Source organism: Neoarius graeffei, chromosome 22 (assembly GCF_027579695.1).
Source record: "Neoarius graeffei isolate fNeoGra1 chromosome 22, fNeoGra1.pri, whole genome shotgun sequence".
Classification (NCBI taxonomy): Eukaryota; Metazoa; Chordata; class Actinopteri; order Siluriformes; family Ariidae; genus Neoarius; species Neoarius graeffei.
The window spans coordinates 14,122,136-14,135,159 of NC_083590.1; positions in this window are offsets into that span (position 1 = coordinate 14,122,136).

A 13,024-nucleotide genomic window follows, 5' to 3' on the forward strand; every position below is an offset into this window, starting at 1 on the left:
GTTAAACAAATGAGACAAAAATATTATACTTGGTCATTTATTTATTGAGGAAAATTATCCAATATTACATATCTGTGAGTGGCAAAAGTATGTGAACATCTAGGATGCGCAGTTAATTTGAAGGTGAAATTCGAGTCAGGTGTTTTCAATCAATGGGATGACTATCAGGTATGAGTGGGCACCCTGTTTTATTTAAAGAACAGGGATCTATCAAAGTCTGATCTTCACAACACATGTTTGTGGAAGTGTATCATGGCATGAACAAAGGAGTTTTCTGAGGACCTCAGAAAAGCGTTGTTGATGCTCATCAGGCGCGCAGGAACACATTTTAGGTCAGGGGTGCTGCATATTAAGTAGCCAAGTTAATGGGGGTTTAAAAAAAAATATCCTTCTCACCCCTGGCGGGAGGTGGTATCCATGTCATCCTCAAGCTCGGGTCCTCTACCAGAGGCCTGGGAGTTTGAGGGTTCTGCGCAGTATCTTCGATGTTCCTAGGACTGCGCTCTTCTGGACTGAGGCTTCAGATGTTCCTGGGATTTGCTGGAGCCACTCTCCCAGTTTGGGGGTTACTGCCCCAAGTGCCCCCACTACCACGGGGACCACACAACCCTTGACCTTCCACATCCGTTCCAGCTGCTCTTTCAACCCTTGATACTTCTCAAGTTTCTCATGTTCCTTCTTCCTGATGTTGGCGTCAGCTGGGATCGCCACATCTATCACCACCACCCTCTTCTGCTCTTTGTCCACCACCACTATGTCCGGTTGGTTAGCCAGGATCTGTTTGTCAATCTGGAAGCTGAAGTCCCACAGAACCTTGGCCCTGTTGTTCTCAGCCACCTTCTGTGGTATGGCCCATTGGGACTTGGGTACTTCTATTCCATACTGGTTGCAGATGTTCCTGTATACTATCCCAGCCACTTGGTTGTGCCTCTCCATGTACGCTGATCCAGCTAGCATCTTACACCCTGCTACTATGTGCTGGACTGTTTCATGGGCTTCTTTGCACAGTCTGCATCTTGGGTCTGATCTACTCTGGTAGATCCTGGCCTCTATGGCTCTTGTGCTTATGGCCTGTTTTTGTGCTGCCATGATTAGTGCCTCTGTGCTGTCTGTCAGTCCTGCATTATCCAGCCACTGGTAGGATTTCTTGATATCAGCCACTTCCTCTATCTGACGGCGGTACATGCCATGTAGGGGTTTGTCTCTCCAGGTTGTCTGTTCCTCCTCCTCCTCTGCACTCTCATCAGGGTTCTGCTGCCTGAGACATTCACTTAGCAGTTCATCCTTTGGGGCCATCTTTCTGATGTATTCTCGGATTTTCGATGTTTCATCCTGGACCGTGGTTTTGATGCTCACTAGCCCTCGGCCTCCCTCTTTCCGCTTAGTGTATAGTCTCAGGGTGCTGGAGTTGGGGTGGAATCCTCCATGCATGGTGAGGAGCTTTCTAGTCTTGATATCTGTGGCTTCTATCTCCTCCTTTGGCCAGTTTATGATACCAGCGGGGTATCTGATGACTGGTAGTGCGTACATGTTGATGGCTCGGACCTTGTTCTTACCATTCAGCTGACTTTTCAGGACCTGCCTTACTCTCTGGAGGTATTTGGCTGTGGTTGACTTCCTTGTGGCTTCTTCATGGTTTCCATTAGCCTGTGGGATGCCAAGGTACTTGTAGCTGTCTTGGATATCACCTATGTTGCCCTCTGGTAGGTCAATCCCCTCAGTCCGGATCATCTTGCCTCTCTTTGAGACCATCCAGCCACACTTGTCCAATCCGAATGACATCCCTATGTCATCGCTGTAGATCCGGGTGGTGTGGATCAGCGAGTCTATTTCTCGCTCGTTCCTGGCATACAGCTTGATGTCATCCATGTAGAGCAGGTGGCTGATTGTTGCCCCACTACGGAATCAGTACCTGTAGCCACTCTTCATGATGATCTGACTGAGGGGGTTCAGGCCTATGCAGAACAGCAGTGGTGATAGCGCATCTCCTTGGTATATGCTGCACTTGATGTTGACTTGGGCAATGGGTTTTGAGTTGGCCTCTAGGGTTGTCTTCCACATTTCCATTGAGTTCTGGATGAAGGTCCTTAGGTTCCTGTTGATCTTATACAGTTCCAGACATTCCAGTATCCATGTGTGTGGCATTGAGTCATAGGCTTTCTTGTAGTCAATCCAGGCAGTGCACAGGTTGGTCTGTCTCTTCTTACAGTCTCGGGCAACTGTTCTATCGACCAGTAGCTGGTGCTTGGCTCCTCTGGTGTTACTGCCAATTCCTTTCTGTGCCTCGCTCATGTATTGAGCCACATGCTTACTCATTTTTGCCGCAATGATGCCTGACAGGGCCTTCCATGTTGTGCAGAGACAGGTAATTGGCCGGTAGTTGGATGGGATGGGTCCCTTCTGGGGGTCCTTCATGATTAGGACTGTCCTGCCTTGGGTTAGCCATTCTGGGTGGGTGGGTTCCATCCCTCAGCAGCTGGTTCATCTGTGCTGCTAAGCGTTCATGGAGTGCAGTTAGCTTCTTCAGCCAGTACGTATGGATCATATCGGGGCCTGGTGCTGTCCAGCTCTTCATCTTTGACACTCTTTCTTGGACGTCTTACTGCTTACTGGTTCTTGTTCTGGGAGGTTGCTGTGGTCAGCTCTTAGGTCCACATTGGGCATCGGTGTTGTGTGATGCCTTTCTTTCCCATATGTCTTTCCAGTATTTTTCCACCTCAGCTCTTGGTGGGTCTGACTGGTTGTTGTTCCCCTGCCACTGAGAGTACACCTTGGCTGGTTCAGTGGAGAACAGCTTGTTTATTAACAGCCTCTCCCTCCTTGGTGTATCTCTTCAATCGGGTGGCCAGAGCTGTTAGTCACTGTTTGGCAGTTTCTAGTGCCTCTGGTATGGAGAGTGAGTTGTACTTCCTGGGTTCCCCTTTATTCACCATGTTCCCTTTCTGTAGTTCAGCTAGCTGGCTAACTACCCGAGCCCCCTTTGTGTCCAGTGATCTCCATGATTACTGTTGCTGTACTGTGTATTGTTGGTCTCAGTGATGGTTCTTGTGGAGATTGTCTTCAGCTGTTAGGGCTTGGTGACATCTTGGTGAATGATGACATCTCCCCGCTGACCTGTCTTCCTTGTTGTATTTCATTAATCTCTAGTTGTGATAGTAGATTTCGATTACGGATGTTGGAACACTGGGCTAATAGCATATAGTAGCATTCCAGCAAATCCGTATTTTCTGTCCTCGTCCATCGATGTCTTGTTCCAGTAGCCCATTTCTCATCAGTTTGCCCTGGTTCCCTAGCAACTGACGCAGACCTTGTTGACCCGGGCGACGTCTGAGCCGGTATGACTCTATCAGTTATGTTTTCACTCATTCCTGAGGTAGGCTGATATATCATGAGGGGTTTTTGCCTAAGGACCCTTACTGGATGATGTTTTGCCCCGACCAGGATTCGAACCCCGATCTCCTGCGTCGTAGTCAGTGAGCGTTACCACTGTACTATCCAGCTGATATATATATATGCCGTTATAATGCACTTTAAGATTGATACCTTGACATCACTGCAGCGTAGTACCTGATGTTCCATAATGTACATGTAACGTATGTAAGCAGAACCAAACTGTGATTTTGGCCGATATGTCTGAAGACTCCGAAGAAGGTCCATTCCTGAGGCACATTAACTGAATATTTTCCATCATTAACAGATTGTTTTAACTACATGGTGATGGAAAGATATAGAGACTAACTGTTATTTTAACATATCCTGAAGCATTGGCGCCGGAACCAGTTTTAAAGTGATGTAAGAATAAGTGGTGGTTCGGGGGTTTCTCCCCTGAGAAAATTTTTGATGTTGTAGAGGTTAGATAGCAGGTTTTGCGCAATTTTAGACAAAGAGAACGGTCTTACTATGATTTAAAACGTTTCATCCCTGCTCAGTAGGGGTGCACAGCACCCTCAGTACTCCAGTAGAGGGTGCTGCAGCACCCTCAGCACCCCACTTCCCGCACCCTTGATGCTCATCAGGCTGGAAAAGGTTACAAAACTATCTCTAAAGAGTTTGGCCTTCACCAATTCACAGTCAGATTGATTGTGGACAAATAGAGGAAATTCAAGACCAACATTACCCTCCCCAGGAGTGGTCAACCAACAAAGATCACTTCAAGAGCAAGGCGAGGTCAGAAAGGACCCCAGGGTAACTTCTAAGCAACTGAAGGCCTCTCTCACATTGGCTAATGTTAATGTTCATGAGTCCACCATCAGGAGAACACTGAACAACAATGGTGTGCATGGCATGGTTGCAAGGGGAAAGCCACTGCTCTCCAAAAAGAACATTGCTGCTCGTCTGCAGTTTGCTAAAGATCGTGTGGACAAGCCAGAAAAGGCTATTGGAAAAATGTTTTGTGGATGGATGAGACCAAAATTTAATTTTTTGGTTTAAAGGAGAAGCGTTATGTTTGAAGAAAGGAAAACACTGCATTCCAGCATAAGAACCTTATCCCATCTGTGAAACATGGTGGTGGTAGTATCATGGTTTGGGCCCATTTTGCTGCATCTGGGCCAGGATGGCTTGCCATCATTGATAGAACAATGAATTCTGGATTATACCAGCGAAAATTAAAGGAAAATGTCAGGACATCTGTCCATGAACTGAATCCCAAGAGATGGTGGGTCATGCAGCAAGACAACGACCCTAAGCACACAAGTCATTCTACCAAAGAATGCTTAAAAAGAATAAAGTTAATGTTTTGGAATGGCCAAGTCAAAGTCCTGACCTTAAGCCAATTGAATTGTTGTGGAAGGACCTGAAGTGAAGAGTTCATGTGAGGAAACCCACCAACATCCCAGAGTTGAAGCTGTTCTGTATGGAGGAACATACCTGTCAACTTTGAGGTTTGAAAAAAAGGGATATTTCCCAGATTTTTAACTCAAAATAAGGGAAAATTTTCGGAAAGTCATACCCTTCACCAAAAGTGGGTGTGTAGTTGAATGGGGGGCAATTTTCTATCTAGTATTTGTGATTTCCTGCACTCTGGTGCATGTTGGTGATAGCCAAGACCCAAACTCAATATGCTTATGGTTTATAGAGTGCATTTGTGAATAAACTATACATTTATTTTTATTTGCTTTCAGTGGTACCAGTTATTTCCCAAATTAAGGGCTAAAATACGTATCTTATGTTAAAATAAGAAAAGTCATTATATAACCAGTCAATAAATTCAATTCCATTGCAATTTATTATGGTTTTACCATAGTCATGGCCTCGGAACACTAGATAGATAGATAGATAGATAGATAGATAGATAGATAGATAGATAGATAGATAGATAGATAGATAGAGTAATAAAGAGATAAAGAGTAATATAAGATATTAAACCCAGAGTGATTTTAAAATGGGTAAGTTTCAGATAGAAAATACAGTGGTGCTTGAAAGTTTGTGAACCCTTTAGAATTTTCTATATTTCTGCATAAATATGACCTAAAACATCATCAGATTTTCACACAAGTCCTAAAAGTAGATAAAGAGAACCCAGTTAAACAAATGAGACAAAAATATTATACTTGGTCATTTATTTATTGAGGAGAATGATCCAATATTACATATCTGTGAGTGGCAAAAGTATGTGAACCTCTAGGATTAGCAGTTAATTTGAAGGTGAAATTAGAGTCAGGTGTTTTCAATCAATGGGACGACAATCAGGTGTGAGTGGGCACCCTATTTTATTTAAAGAACAGGAATCTATCAAAGTCTGATCTTCACAACACATGTTTGTGGAAGTGTATCATGGCACGAACAAAGGAGATTTCTGAGGACCTCAGAAAAAGCATTGTTGATGCTCATCAGGCTGGAAAAGGTTACAAAACCATCTCTAAAGAGTTTGGACTCCACCAATCCACAGTCAGACAGATTGTGTACAAATGGAGGAAATTCAAGACCATTGTTATCCTCCCCAGGAGTGGTCGACCAACAAAGATCACTCCAACAGCAAGGCGTGTAATGATCGATGAGGTCACAAAGGACCCCAGGGTAACTTCTAAGCAACTGAAGGCCTCTCTCGCATTGGCTAATGTTAATGTTCATGAGTCCACCATCAGGAGAACACTGAACAACAATGGTGTGCATGGCAGGGTTGCAAGGAGAAAGCCACTGCTCTGCAAAAAGAACATTGCTGCTCGTCTGCAGTTTGCTAAAGATCACGTGGACAAGCCAGAAGGCTATTGGAAAAATGTTTGTGGACGGATGAGACCAAAATAGAACTTTTTGGTTTAAATGAGAAGCATTATGTTTGGAGAAAGGAAAACAGTGTATTCCAGCATAAGAACCTTATCTCATCTGTGAAACATGGTGGTGGTAGTATCATGGTTTGGGCCTGTTTTGCTGCATCTGGGCCTGGACGGCTTGCCATCATTGATGGAACAATGAATTCTGAATTATACCAGCGAATTCTAAAGGAAAATGTCAGGACATCTGTCCATGAACTGAATCTCAAGAGAAGGTGAGTCATGCAGCAAGACAATGACCCTAAGCACACAAGTCGTTCTACCAAAGAATGGTTAAAGAAGAATAAAGTTAATGTTTTGGAATGGCCAAGTCAAAGTCCTGACCTTAATCCAATCGAAATGTTGTGGAATGACCTGAAGTGAGCAGTTCATGTGAGGACACCCACCAACAGCCCATAGTTGAAGCTGTTCTGTACGGAGGAACAGGCTAAAATTCCTCCAAGCCAGTATGCAGGACTGATCAACAGTTACCGCAAACATTTAGTTGCAGTTATTGCTGCACAAGGGGGTCACACCAGATACTGAAAGCAAAGGTTCACATACTTTTGCCCCTCACAGATATGTAATATTGGATAATTTTCCTCAATAAATAAATGACCAAGTATAATATTTTTGTCTCATTGGTTTAACTGGGTTCTCTTTATCTACTTTTAGGACTTGTGTGAAAATCTGATGATGTTTTAGGTCATATTTATGCAGAAATATAGAAAATTCTAAAGGGTTCACAAACTTTCAAGCACCACTGTAAAATAGACAATGAGTGGATAAAACAGTTAATACACCAATTAGTTTACACTAGGCTATTTATGAGGTCTTAGCCAGGACATACTTAATGTAAACATGTGTAGCTTACCTTCGATTATTTGGGAGGCTTTCATTTTCCCCATGGAAAATTTCTTTGCGATGGAAGAGTCTGGGAACATTCCAGCCACGCACTTGTTGAAATCATCAAAGAAAGAGAGGCTAATGTTTTTCTTAGCTATTAGCATCGCCATCTTCACCTCAGACCTAATCAGTGTTGCCAGATACTGCTGACGTTTTCCAGCCCAAAATATGTTCAAAACCTGTCAAAATGCACTTGAAACCACCCAACTTGGGCGGGAAAGCTCCCAATCTGGCAACACTGGACCTAATCACTTGTTCAGCCTCGCCTCCGGATGGAGTTATGTAATTACTGATGCCTGAGAGGGCGGGGACGTGAATTCATGGCCCGACTTCCTGCTGTAAACTCTTGTCAGAGGCGCGTCATGAATTCTGGACCTACTGACTTTTTTATATTGTGAAAATACGGGATATTTTCGGGAAAATAAAAAAACGGGAAGACAGGGGGAAATAAGTCAAAATAAGGGATTTCCCAGGAAAAACAGGAGGGTTGACAGGTATGCGGAGGAATGGACTAAAATTCCTCCAAGCCGGTGTGAAGGACTGATCAACAGTTACCGGAAATGTTTAGTTGCAGTTATTGCTGCACAAGGGGGTCACACCAGATACTGAAAGCAAAGTTTCACATACTTTTACCACTCACAGATATGTAATATTGGATAATTTTCCTCAATAAATAAATCTCATCTCATTATCTCTAGCCGCTTTATCCTTCTACAGGGTCGCAGGCAAGCTGGAGCCTATCCCAGCTGACTATGGGTGAAAGGCGGGGTACACCCTGGACAAGTCGCCAGGTCATCACAGGGCTGACACATAGACACAGACAACCGTTCACACTCACATTCACACCTACGGTCAATTTAGAGTCACCAATTAACCTAACCTGCATGTCTTTGGACTGTGGGGGAAACCGGAGCACCCGGAGGAAACCCACGCGGACACAGGGAGAACATGCAAACTCCGCACAGAAAGGCCCTCGCCGGCCATGGGGCTCGAACCCAGGACCTTCTTGCTGTGAGGCGACAGCGCTAACCACTACACCACCGTGCCGCCCTCAATAAATAAATGACCAATTATAATATTTTTGTCTCATTTGTTTAACTGGGTTCTCTTTATCTACTTTTAGGACTTGTATGAAAATCTGATGATGTTTTAGGTCATATTTATGCAGAAATATAGAAAATTCTAAAGGGTTCCCAAACTTTCAAGCACCACTGTAAAAGATATTTTGTACTAAATATAAGTCTATGTTAAACAAATTTTAAATAAAAACTATGTGTTTTTAACTTAATACCACATAACGATTATCTTTTAAAATAAATAATCATCCGGATGTAGATAATTGTGGAATGGTGTTGATAACTTTGGACAAAGGTGTCAATAATTGTGGAATGGTGTCATGTGATCTGATGTGCTAAGTAATCGGGAATCAACTCGTTTTTTTTTTTTCCAGTGAAAGGTTGATTAATTATTTATGCACAATTTACAAATTGAAAGTCTTTTCTACTTTTGCAATGGCCAAAAGATCTTCCATCCATCCATTATCTCTATCTGCTTATCCTGTCCTACAGGGTCACAGGCAAGCTGGAGCCTATCCCAGCTGACTATGGGCAAGAGGCAGGGTTCACCCTGGACAAGTCGCCAGGTCATCGCAGGGTCAACACAGAGACAAACAACCATTCACACTCACACCTACAGTCAATTTAGAGCCACCAATTAGCCAAATCTGCATGTCTTTGGACTGTGCAGGAAACCAGAGCACCTGGAGGAAACCCACGTAGACACGGGGATAACATGCAAACTCCACACAGAAAGGCCCTCGCCGGCCACTGGGCTCGAACCCAGGACCTTCTTGCTGTGAGGCGACAATGCTAACCACTACACCACCATGCCTCCCCAAAAGATCTTTACTACTTTAAAGTGCACATCATGGGTAAATCAGTGGCGGCTGGTAGTCTTTCAAACAGGGGAGGCTGGTCGGTTACAATATTTCCAGATTTTAAAAGAAAAAAGAAAAAACACATCAATTTTGCCCATACTCTTGCCTCTGATCTGGCTGATTGTTGGCAGGGTCACAAACTGTGAAATAACAGGTTCTTTTGGCCCATTAGCCTACTGTCCAATATACATGATGGTGATTTTGGGGGGGGGGTATATTTTAACATTTTATATTTTAAAATTGTGGCATGTGGCATGTTGTTTAAAAATTGATCATTATTGAAAGCAGCTCTTTGTCAGGAACCTCAGCAGTAACAGCAGAGTGTTCTGGAATAGGCACAAGCACTGACCTTGGGGAGCCAAACATAGAGCTGGGTGCCACACATTTCATTCAAATACAGTTTCCCTATATTTTACTTATTTTGACTGAGAAATGTTTGATTGACAATTTTGATAACCCTTCACTTTTAATCCAGGTCTGTAGTGTGAAATGTTCTCGGCTGTGTTTTTGTTTAAAAATGCTTTCCAAATTGTACCTGTGTTTAATTCATATCCAGATAAATATATATTCCAATATAATATACTCAGCATAAACATTTTAAATAGATTCTATATTTTTGGTCCATCCATGACATATTACTAAAGTAGCCTATTTACTGTTGTTGATGTGGGTCACTTGCTGTTAGCCAATTCACTTTCTTGTACCAGGAGAGCTGAAAGGAACGAGTATTATTCCCTACCTTTTTCACCAAGTCAATTTGAGGTGTTGGTCTACCCTGCTCTTTAATTTTAATTTTTTCCTCGAAAGGAAGACTGGCAAATGGCTTCGCCAAAATTAAATCAACAATGCTCGGCATCCGCGCGCAGCTTTCTTGCTAGCTGACTAGCCCCCTCAAGTTCAAGTTCAGTCATTCAAATAAACAAAATTTCTGGAACTAAGATAGCAAACTTGACAACACTATATTCACACTTTATTTACAATGAAAATATATGCAAACTAAAAAAGCTGGTAGAAACCGTATGTAATGAATGAAATCGAAATGTAAGCTGATCTCTTACAATAATAATAATACATCTATTTTGTATAGCGCTTTTCATGGTACTCAAAGACGCTTTACAGGAGGTTCAAACATACACACATACACACACACAAAATTTTTTTTTCCCAAGGACGCTTTACAATAATAGACAAGGAGAAGAAAAAAAATACACCAATACACACAAGACACCACACCACTTGCGAACCTGCATGGAACTGAACTGAAATTCACTGCTGCCTGTCTATTTGAAACGAGCTGTCAATCAAAGAAAATATCTGGCCGCTTTCACCAATCACCAGTCTCCTCGTGGAAAGCTTTGCCATGTCCCTCCCACTGTGAGGCTGGGAGTCCGTGGGCGGGCATTTTCGCAGTATTTGTCCAATAATCATCTTGCATTTTGATATTGAAAAGCGCATAGCTCCCAAATGCCATTGAAGTCCACTGAGGCTGGGCTGCATCGCGTTGTCACGAGGGGGAAAAACTCACACACACATTAGGCGAACTGGGGAAAGTTATAACAGAATGATTTTGCACTGTAGTTGGGTTGAGCACATATATTTCTATGATTCTGGATATGAAATAGCAATGTTAGAAGGTTGGCTGGCTATAACATAAGCCTAGCGCAATTCATCCTACACGATGTTCGTCATTTTTAGAGGAGGCTGAGCCTCCCTCATTGTCTTAGAGCAATCTCCCGTGGGGTAAATTCAGGAGCAAGATCAATGTAATTCTCCTATTTTATATTAAACTTTGGGCAAATATCTGTCACATTTTGCATTTTGTGCAATTTTTTTACCTTGGGCAATACCAGAAAAATTCAGTTGAAATCAAGCCATTTGAGGCAAATTCGTCTGCCTCTGAAAAAACTTGCCATTTGGATTTCCTGGGAAACATTGATTTTCGTCATGTCATGTGTGGGATGCCTCCCTCTGAATCCTACGTCAGCGCTGGTTTGCTTATGAGAAAACGACCTGGTGGTTTTCTGCAAATTTCTTCGTTATCATGTAATTATTTAAATGGTTAACAGATGTATCATAGGAGGATGTAGCAACACCAATCTTGATGGGATTAGTACTCATCATTTTCCAAAAGACTGGACAATGAGAGAGAAAAAGGAGCGCTTGGTCTACATAGGCTGTGCACTGAAACTGCGCAAGCTCTCACAGCCTGCTGATGCTTCCGCAGGTGACGTCATGAATCTGGCTCCAGACTCCCTTGGGATTTTTCCAGATGCGTTTTGTTATTTTATTTTTTTCTGCTGTAGACAGATGGCCTTGTGCAAAATTACCCTTCTGGATGAGTGTGTAAAGGGACATTTTCATATTAAAAAAAAAACAAAATTTGTCCAGAATATCTCGTCTCGTCACATCTCATCTCGTCTCGTCTCGTCTTCTTCCGCTTTATCCGGGACCGGGTCGTGGAGGCAGCAGTCTAAGCATGGAAGCCCAAACTTCCCTTTCCCCAGACACCTCGGCCAGCTCCTCGGGAAGAACACCGAGGCATTCCCAGGCCAGCCGAGAGACATAGTCCCTCCAGCGTGTCCTGGGTCTTCCCCAGGGCCTCCTCCTGGGGGGACATGCCTGGAACACCTCCCCAGATAGGCATCCAGGTGGCATCCGAAAGAGATGCCCGAGCCACCTCAGCTGATTCCTCTCGATGTGGAGGAGCAGCGGCTCTATTCCGAGCTCCTCCCGAGTGACTGTGCTTCTCACCCTATTTCTAAGGGAGCGCCCAGCCACCCTGCGAATGAAATTAATTTCGTCTGCTTGTATCCGCGATCTTGTTGTTTCGGTCATTACCCAAAGCTCATGACCATAGGTAAGAGTCGGAACGTAGATCGACCAGTAAATTGAGAGCTTCGCCTTTTGGCTCAGCTCCTTCTTCACCACGATGGACCGGTAAAGCGACCGCATCACTGTGGAGGCTGCACCGATCCGCCTGTCGATCTCATGCTCCATCCTTCCCTCACTCGTGAACAAGATCCCGAGATACTTAAACTCCTCCACTTGAGGCAGGACTTCTCCACCAAGCTGGAGAGTGCAAGCCACCCTTTTCCGGTCGAGAACCATGGCCTCGGACTTGGAGGTGCTGATTCTCATCCCAGCCGCTTCACACTCGACTGCAAACCGCCCCAGTGCATGCTGAAGGTCCTGGTTTGAAGAAGCCAACAGGACAACATCATCCACAAAAAGCAGAGATGAAATCCTGTGGTTCCCAAACAGGATTCCTTCTGGCCCCTGGCTGCGCCTAGAAATTCTGTCCATAAAAATTATGAACAGAACTGGTGACAAAGGGCAGCCCTGCCGGAGTCCAACATGCACTGGGAACAGGTCTGACTTACTGCCGGCAATGCGAACCAGACTCCTGCTCCGTTCGTACACGGACCAGACAGCCCTTAGCAAAGAGCCCCGAACCCCATACTCCCGAAGCACCCCCCACAGAATACCACGGGGGACACAGTCGAATGCCTTCTCTAGATCCAGAAAGCACATGTGGACTGGTTGGGCAAACTCCCATGAACCCTCAAGCACCCTATGAAGGGTATAGAGCTGGTCCAGTGTTCCGCGACCAGGACGAAAACCGCATTGTTCCTCCTGGATCCGAGGTTCGACTTTTGGTCGAATTCTCCTCTCCAGTACCCTGGAGTAAACCTTCCCTGGGAGGCTGAGAAGTGTGATTCCCCTATAATTGGAGCACACTCTCCGGTCCCCTTTCTTAAAAAGAGGGACCACCACCCCAGTCTGCCACTCCAGAGGCACTGTCCCTGACTGCCACGCGATGTTGCGGAGGCATGTCAACCAAGACAGCCCCACAACATCCAGAGACTTGAGATACTCAGGGCGGATCTCATCCACCCCCGGTGCCTTGCCACCGAGGAGCTTGCAAACCACC